Source organism: Oncorhynchus keta, chromosome 24 (genome assembly GCF_023373465.1).
Source record: "Oncorhynchus keta strain PuntledgeMale-10-30-2019 chromosome 24, Oket_V2, whole genome shotgun sequence".
In the NCBI taxonomy this organism is placed as follows: Eukaryota; Metazoa; Chordata; class Actinopteri; order Salmoniformes; family Salmonidae; genus Oncorhynchus; species Oncorhynchus keta.
Window position 1 is genome coordinate 13074949 of NC_068444.1, and position 10000 is coordinate 13084948.

General features: G+C 41.2%; 1 protein-coding gene across 3 annotated transcripts in view; it reads left to right on the forward strand.

Moving 5' to 3' along the window:
- Nucleotides 1-10000, forward strand: part of LOC127911372 (RNA binding protein fox-1 homolog 3-like) — a 1085108-nt gene that overhangs the window by 725926 nt on the left and 349182 nt on the right. The window lies entirely within an intron of this gene.

The following is a 10000-nucleotide window of genomic DNA, read 5'->3' on the forward strand; positions in this document are numbered from 1 at the left end:
GTAGCAACAGGTCATAAATACTGCTGTTGTGATGGCACACTGTCGATCTGGGAGTTTAACTAAATCGGGTTTATTTTCAAATTCTTTGTGGATCTGTGACATCTGAGGGATGTGTGTCTTTTATTTGGTCATACATTGGGCAGGAGGTTAGGAAGTGCAGCTCAGTTTCCACCTCATTTTGTGGGCAGTGTGCACATAGCCTGTCTTGTCTTAAGAGCTAGGTCTGCCTACGGCGGCCTTTCTCAATTGCAAGGCTATGCTCACTGAGTCTGTACATAGTCAAAGCTTTCCTTAAGTTTGGGTCAGTCACAGTGATCAGGTATTCTGCCACTGTGTACTCTCTGTTTAGGGTCAGTCACAGTGGTCAGGTATTCTGCCACTGTGTACTCTCTGTTTAGGGTCAGTCACAGTGGTCAGGTATTCTGCCACTGTGTACTCTCTGTTTAGGGACAAATAGCATTCTAGTTTGCTCTGTTTTTTTGTTTGTTATTTCCAATGTGTCAAGTAATTATATTTTTGTTTTCTCATGATTTGGTTGGGTCTAATTGTGCTGCTGTCCTGGAGCTCTGTGGGGTCTGTTTGTATTTGTGAAGAGAGCCCCAGGACCAGCTTGCTTTGGGGACTCTTCGTCAGGTTCATCTCTCTGTTGGTGATGGCTTTGTTATGGAAGGTTTGGGAATCGCTTCCTTTTAGGTGGTTGTAGAATGTAACAGCTCTTTTCTGATTTTTGATAATTTGTGGGTATCGGCCTAATTCTGCTCTGCACAAATTATTTGGTGTTATACGTTGTACACGGAGGATAGGCAGTGAGTCAATTTGGTGTTTTTCCCATTTTGTGAATTCTTGGTTCGTGAGCAGACCCCAGACCTCACAACCATAAAGGGCAATGAGTTATCTCTCTCTCTCTCTCTCTCTCTCTCTCTCTCTCTCTCTCTCTCTCTCTCTCTCTCTCTCTCTCTCTCTCTCTCTCTCTCTCTCTCTCTCTCTCTCTCTCTCTCTCTCTCTCTCTCTCTCTCTCTCTCTCTCTCTCTCTCTCTCTGTCTCTGTCCCTGTCTCTGTCCCTGTCCCTGTCCCTGTCCCTGTCCCTGTTTCTGTCTCTCTCTCTCTGTCTCTGTCTCTGTCTCTGTCTCTGTCTTTGTCCCTCTCTGTCTCTCTGTCTCTCTCTGTTTCTCTCTCGTGTAGTAGACAGACAGGAATATCCTACATCGGGAATCTCTCCTATTTCTGTCCAAGATCCTCCCCAGAAAATGTCCAGAACATCATCTAAGATTCCCATTAAGTTCTAGTTTTATATGACATTAGGATGATAACATATAAATGTATATATACAATGGCTTGTGAAATTATTCACCCCCCCTTGACTTTTTTCCTATTTTTTGGGGGCTTACAACCTGGAATTAAAATAGATTTCTTGGGGTTTGTATAATTTTATTTACACAACATGCCTACCACTTTGAAGATGGAAAATATTTTTGGGGGTGAAAAAAAAACAAGAAATAAGACAGAAAAACAGAAAACTTGAGAGGGCAAAACTATTCACCCCCCAAAGTCAATACTTCATAGAGCCACCTTTTGCAGAAATTACAGCTGCAAGTCTCTTGGGGTATGTCTCTATAAGCTTGGCACATCTAGCCACTGGGATTGTTGCCCACTCTTCAAGGCAACTCTGATCCAGCTCCTTCAGGTTGGACGGGTTCTGCTGTTGTACAGCAATCTTTAAGTCATACCACAGATTCTCAATTGGATTCTGGGCTTTGACTAGGCCATTCCAAGACATTTAAACGTTTCCCCTTAAACCACTCGAGTGTTGCTTTAGCAGTATGCTTAGGGTCATTGTCCTGCTGGAAGGTGAACCTCCGTCCCAGACTCAAATCTCTGGAAGACTGAAACAGGTTTCCCTCAAGAATTTCCCTGTATTTAGCACCATCCATGATTCCTTCAATTCTGACCAGTTTCCCAGTCCCTGCCGATGAAAAGCATGCCCACAGCATGATGCTGCCACCACCATGCTTCACTGTGGGGATAGGGTTCCCGGGGTGGTGAGAGGTGTTTGGTTGGCACCAGACATAGAGTTTTTCTTGATGGCCAAAAAGCAACATTTTTGTCTCATCTGACCAGAGTTCCTTCTTTCATATGTTTGGGGATTCTCCCACATGCTTTTGGTGAACACCAAACATGTACACTTATTTTTTCTATAAAGCAAATGGCTTTTTTTCTGGTCAATCTTCTGTAAATCCCAGGTCTGTGGAATGTACAACTTAAAGTGGTCCTATGGACAGATACTCCAATCTCCACTGCGGAGCTTTGCAGCTCTTTCAGGGTTAAAGACCTGGTCATCTTTTACCTCAAAAGCAGTCAATATTTAATCGCTGCCTTATTCAGTCTCATCTAAAAGTTGTAAACTCTTGGTTCATCTTCACGAACCCTGGCTAACAAGTTGAATCAGCAATAGAAAATGTGGTTTATTTATTTACGAAATACCTAAATAATCATACAGAATTACATCGTAGGAACTGCAAGAATGCTCCTTAGAAATCTTGATTCCCAATGAAATCTCATTGAAAAGAGAGTGACCTCAAAACAAAAAATCTGAATGGTTTGTCCTCGGGGTTTCGCCTGCTAAATAAGTTGTGTTATACTCACAGATATGATTCAAACAGTTTTAGAAACTTCAGAGTGTTTTCTATCCAAATCTACTAATTATATCTTATCTTCTGGGGATGAGTAGAAGGCAGTTGAATATGGCCATGCAATTCATCCGGATGTGAAAATACTGCCCCCTGTCACCAAGAAGTTAAACATGGACATGCGTCTCTTTTGTGTTGAGCGGTTAACAAAGAAATAAGTATATATATATATGTTTAATATAGAGTTATTAATGTGTGATGCTAAAAAGTTGCTGGAAGGCAATGATCTCTGCTTTGTTTTTTTTGCGCTGTACACACTACGTCATTCTCTCATTCACAATTTGACAAGCACTTGATAACGCATCCCCTTTGTGTGGCTGTAATGCACCCTAAAAACATTCATTCTCTTGTGCTTATTGAAGATATTTGAAGATCTGTCCACATCTACTTTCCGTCAGCCAACAAGATGATTAGGCGAACAGTAAAAGCACTCTCCTATGTCCTCTCCTATCCTCCATAGTACAAAAGTTGACCTATTCTATTCTGTGCGAGAAATACATATTCCAAACATAGTCTGGGACAGTTGCGGGATGCAATAGATTCCACATTAATACAACCACTAGCAATCAAAACGACTAGCATCAAAAAAAACTTTTTTTATGCAATGTGGCTGATGCAACAGATCAGAACATTTAGCTTAAAATGTTGATAAACTATTCGGCTTATCAGCAGTTGGCTATAAGCACCAATGTTCCAGTAGCAGGAAACACCATTATCAAAAGGGACCACAAATGCAACTATGAATTTAATGCTTTTATTATAAAGTTGCATTTTATGGTGAAAATTATCTTCTCCAAACTTGAAACTCACGCGCTGCTTATGTATGCTAGTTAGGCTCTAAACCCCTTGTAAAGTGGATTAATGTGCTTAATTTTAAGAAGTTATTTTGCCACTTTACAAACTTTATTGAAACATATAGGCCTATGGGCTAAGCTACATGAGGTGTGTGACTACAATTTGAAAAAGTCAAAAACAAAAAAAGGCATTGTTTCTTATGCTGGACTCACAAGTGATAAAATATAATTCACAGGTGATAGGCTAACATTGTCACCCATCAGACTGTTCTTGATTTAATATTGTCTTTACATATACTAAATATTTTGTGTGAAATTTGTTTAGATTTAGAATGGACCATTATCATACACTTGTATGGGAACAGAGGCAGCAGGGAAATATGGTGTCTATGCACTTAAATAGCAAATGGAAGACACTTTTCCCTGTGGTTTATGTTCATGCCAGTCAGGTAGGCTATACTCCTGTTGTAAAGAGAAGCAATGTGTTTAATATTAGGAAGGTTGAGAAATAAATATAGTAGGCCTAGCCTATAGAAGGCTGATGGGAGCCTCCTCTTTTTAATAGAGGCCATCACTCTGTTTCTCACACAATTGTATAGCCTAAAGAAATGTTTGCGCAACATGAGCTCATGGACTCTAATGAAGTGTTGGATTAGATTTTTGAACACATTTGCATTGATGTCAGAGTGATTAGAGGGACAATATAGTGCTGAGTACCAGGCAATTAGCAAGTTTGGTAGGCTACTAATGACCAGTAGCATCAGAGCTTGGAGAAAACGAATCACGTGACTAAACGGTCACATGGAATTTGACTGCCTTCATGACTCGTGGCCACCGGTGTGGTGGTAATGCGGTCACTGTGAAAGCCTCACTCACCACCACAACCGGACAGTCCTTTGTGTTATAAGAATAATTGTTCTGGGAACTTTCACAGAACCTATTTATGTTTGTTGAGCTGTCTTCTTTCTTTCCCCATTCTGAAAAACAAAATAACCCATCTTCCTCTGTCAACCCTTCACATCTGTCCTCCTTAATCTTGTGCATTTTAAGTTACCAATGGAGTAGTCCCAACAGTAGAAACTCCAATGTGGCCCTGCCGTGAGGTGCCATTGCCAGAGCATAGCAGTCTCTGGAGCGGGGTTCACATTGATGAAACACTGTGGTCCAGCTGGGCCTGCCTTGTTGATGGATTGGAGGAGAAATTAGGGGGTGAGAGGAAGCAGGAATGAGGAGATGTAATGGGGACATGCCTCACTCCTGGATCACAGCCACAGCTGGTAGGCTCTCCTCTCCTCTCCTCTCCTCTCCTCTCCTCTCCTCTCTCTCTCTCTCTCTTCTCTTCTCTTCTCTTCTCCTCTCCCCTTATATCCTCTCCTCTCCTCTCCTCTCCTCTCCTCTCCTCTCCTCTCCTCTCCTCTCCTCTCCTCTCCTCTCCTCTCCTCTCCTCTCCTCTTCTCTTCTCTTCTCTTCTCTTCTCTTCTCTTCTCTTCTCTTCTCTTCTCTTCTCTTCTCTTCTCTTCTCTTCTCTTCTCCTCTCCTCTCCTCTCCTCTCCTCTCCTATTCTCTCCTCTCCTATTCTCTCCTCTTATATCCTCTCCTCGGCCTCAAATTACCCCAAAGTCATTATAAAGTTGCAAGACTTTGTTACTAGTCGTTTGTTACTAGTGCTCTGTTTATGGCTAGACTGTTGCTAGTCACTAGACTGTAATTTGTGTCGCTAGTCACTGGACTGCCATTTGTCACTAGACTGCACTAGTGCTCATACCCTACACTGTGACACTCATAATTAGGATTATGTCTGAGTTATTCCCTGTTGATTAGAAATGCTCCAACCAGCCAGGGTGAGCTGACCAGATCGATGGGATGTGAATAAGCTGATTTACCGAAATTGGTCCCCGTTTACCCAATTAAACAGGGATTAATCATAGCTCAGTGATCTATTGCAATGTCTGGATTAAGCACAGTTCAGTGATCAATTTCAATGACTGGAGCAACCTGGATGGGTTTTCAAGGATTATTTAGGCATAATGGGGAGCAATGTTAAATAGGGAAGTTGATTTAGACGTTACATTTAGGCTCTGTCCCAAATGCCACCCCATTCCCTGTTTAGTGCACTTTTTTGACCAAAGCCCAAGGGACTAAGTAGGGAATGGTGTGTCATTTTGGATGCAAAATTAAAGTGGGTGTAGTCTGGTTGAACTTCCTAGCTTGAGAGTTGGTTAAGGCTACTGAGAATAGAGAGTGAGGAGCTGATTTAATGTCTTGTCAGGTAGGTCTGTATTCTATAGAGCTGATTGCCTTGTCAGGTAGGTCTGTATAATATAGAGTTGATTGTCTTGTCAGGTAGGTCTGTATTCTATAGAGCTGATTGTCTTGTCAGGTAGGTCTGTATTCTATAGAGCTGATTGTCTTGTCAGGTAGGTCTGTATTCTATAGAGCTGATTGTCTTGTCAGGTAGGTCTGTATTCTACGGCCTCTGGATCTTCTTTTCTCTTTCTCTCGGGCTGAACTGTCTGTAATGGAGAGACAGATCCAAAGATGGGGGAGACAGAAAGAACATGTCTCACCTCCCACCAGCCCCTCACCCCTAACCACTCACTCCCCCCTCCCTCCCTCACTCTCTTTTCCTCCCTCGCTCTCTCTCTCTCTCCAGACTCCCATTCTCCCTCTCTTGCCAGACCCCCCCTCTCTCTCTCTCTCTCTCTCTCTCTCTCTCTCTCTCTCTCTCTCTCTCTCTCTCTCTCTCTCTCTCCTTTTGTCCAGCCTCCCTCTCTCTCTCTCTCTCCCTTTTGTCCAGCCTCCCTCTCTATCTCTCTCTCTCCCCCTCTGTCCAGCCTCCCTCCCTCACTCTCTCCCTCTCTCTCTCTCTCTCTCTCTCTCTGTCCAGCCTCCTCTCTCTCTCTCTCTCTCTCTCTCTCTCTCTCTCTCTCTCTCTCTGTCTCTCAAGGGCTTTCCAGCCTCTCTCTGTCCAGCCTCTCTCTCTCTCTCTCTCTCTCTCTCTCTCTCTCTCTCTCTCTCTCTCTCTCTCTCTCTGAATATGGAGTGATGAGACGGAGACAGAGCTCCTAACCAGTCCAGTTATGAGGAAGTAAGTCCTCTATTGATTAGCTGTCTACATCACTAACCAAGCAGCTTGGTTTTCTCCAATGCCAAGCCTGTGGCCCAACTGGTACCCTACTGTCTTTATTGTTCATTAGTGTTGACCATTTCTATATCTCTCTGGTGCACTCTAGAGGGCATAGGGTGTAATTTGGGATGCTTCCCAAGTCTTTCTCTCTGCACTCCCGGGTATTACAGAACCTAGGTGGGAGTGACCTACCGTCACCTTCTCTCTGTCTCCTATCCTCCATCACAAAACATGGAAAAGACACACATACTGTAGGAGTGCACACACACACACACACACACACACACACACACACACACACACACACACACACACATATATATATACAGTGCCTCCAAAAAGCATTCAGACCCCTTGACTTTTTACACATTTTGTTATGTTACAACTTTATTTTAAAACAGATGTTTTTTTTTATTATCCCCATCAATCTAGACACAATACCCCATAATGACATTACAATATCTCATAATAACATCACCATACCCCATAATGATATTACAATACCTCATAATGACATCACAATACCCCATAATGACATTACAATACCTCTTAATGACATCACAATACCCCATAATGATATTACAATACCTCATAATGACATCACAATACCCCATAATGACATTACAATACCTCATAATGACATCACAATACCCCATAATGACATTACAATACCTCATAATGACATCACAATACCCCATAATGACATTACAATACCTCATAATGACATCACAATACCCCATAATGACATCACAATACCCCATAATGACAAAGCAACATTTTTGGACATTTTGGGAAATGTATAAATAATAGAGGTGTGAAATACAGGTGTGCCAATCTTGTAGCGTCATACCCAAGAAGACTAAAGGCTGTAATCGCTGCCAAAGATGCTTCAAAAAGAGTAATGACTACAAAACAAGTAAAAAGTACTCCGTACAAAGTACTGAGTAAAGGGTCTGAATACTTATGTCAATGTCATAGTTCAGTTTTTTATTTTTAATAAATTAACTCCTTGGGTCGAGCCATCCCGGATCCGGGATTGTGAATACAGCCTAAAGCTCATTACCATAACGCAACGTTAACTATTCATGAAAATCGCAAATGAAATGAAATAAATATGCTAGCTCTCAAGCTTAGCCTTTTGTTAACAACACTGTCATCTCAGATTTAAAAAATATGCTTCTCAACCATAGCAAAACAAGCATTTGTGTAACAGCATTTAGCGTTAGCATAGCATTTAGCGTTAGCATTCAGCAGGCAACATTTTCACAAAAAACAGAAAACCATTCAAATAAAATAATTTACCTTTGAAGAACTTCAGATGTTTTCAATGAGGAGACTCTCAGTTAGAAAGCAAATGTTCAGTTTTTCCTGAAAGATTATTTGTTTAGGAGAAATTGCTCCATTTTGTGCGTCACGTTTAGCTAAGAAAAAAAATGTTTCCAGGATTGTGTAAATCTATCAGCAAGCTCATTAGCATAACACAACGTTAACTATTCCTGAAAATCACAAATGAAATGAAATCAATATGCTAGCTCTCAAGCTTAGCCTTTTGTGAACAACACTGTCATCTCAGATTTTCAAAAATATAGCAAAACAAGCATTTGTGTAACAGTATTGATAGCTAGCGTTAGCATTTAGCGTTAGCATTTAGCGTTAGCATTTAGCGTTAGCATTCAGCGGGCAACATTTTCACAAAAACCAGAAAACCATTCAAATAAAATAATTTACCTTTGAAGAACTTCAGATGTTTTCAATGAGGAGACTCTCAGTTAGATAGCAAATGTTCAGTTTTTCCTGAAAGATTATTTGTGCAGGAGAAATCGGTCCGTTTTCTGAGTCATGTTTGGCTACCAAAAAAAAGCGAAAATTCATTCATCCAAACACCAAACTTTCTTCCACATTAACTCCATAATATCGACTGAAACATGGTAAACGTTGTTTAGAATCAATCCTCAAGGTGTTTTTCACATATCTCTTCATGATATATCATTCCTGAAAGTCTCCTCTCTGTCTCAATCACATGGATGAATGCGAGCCGCTTGGAGATTACGCAACAATTTCAACAAAGGACACCGGACGGACCCCTGGTAAATGTAGTCTCTTATGGCCAATCTTCCAATGATATGCCTACAAATACGTCACAATGTTGCAGACAACTTGGAGAAAGGATAGAAAGGGCAGGCTAATAACGAGACAATAAAAAACAGAGCGTCAAAAATCCTGCCCATTTCCTGTTTGAAGTTTCATCTTGGTTTCGCCTGAAGCATCAGTTCTGTGGCACTCACCGATAATATCTTTGCAGTTTTGGAAACGTCAGTGTTTTCTTTTCAAAGCTGTCAATTATATGCATAGTCGAGCATCTTTTCGTGACAAAATATTGCGCTTAAAACGGGAAAGTTTTTTTATCCAATAATGACATAGCACCCCCATAGGTTGAAGAGGTTAATAAACATTTCCAAAAACCTGTTTTTTCTTTGTCATTATGGGTTATTGTGTGTAGATTGATGAGGGAAAAAACAAACAATTTAATCAATTTTAGAATTAGGCTGCAACGAAACAAAATGTGAAGAAAGTCAAGGAGTCTGAATACTTTCAGAATGTTCTGTATATAGAGGAGCACACACATTCACAGGTACACACACACACACACACACACACACACACACACACACACACACACACACACACACACACACACACACACACACACACACACACACACACACACACACACACACACACACACACACACACACACACACACATTCACAGGTATACACACACACACACACACACACACACACATTGACAGGTACACACATTCACAGGTATACACACACCCACACACACACACACACACACACACACACACACACACACACACACACACACACACACATTCACAGGTACACACACACACACACACACACACACACACAGCACAGCCCTTCCAAATACTCCTTAGCCTCACTGGAGAGATAGAGTGCAGGTGGAGTGCTGTTAAGCAGAAAGCCAATTGAGAACAATTTAAAGTATTAATTAATATTTTATAGATTTCATAAACTAATGTATATATTAATAACACCAATCAAAATACACATTTTTAAGCTACACGCTGTATATCTCATTGATTACAGTTCTAAATCATGTAATATGTTGTTTCTGGAGACATATTCTTGGTAATTGCACACATCATGCTCGTCAGGGAATGATCATTACACAACATACATCCTAATCAATCCTTCCTCAGACACAGACAGAAAGAGAGATGGGCCCACTCCACTAATCTCCAGCCCCAGTCCAAATCTGTTTGAGTGTGTGTGTGTGTGTGTGTGTGTGTGTGTGTGTGTGCGTAACTGCGCGGGTGCGTGCGTGTATTCTTATGTGTTTGC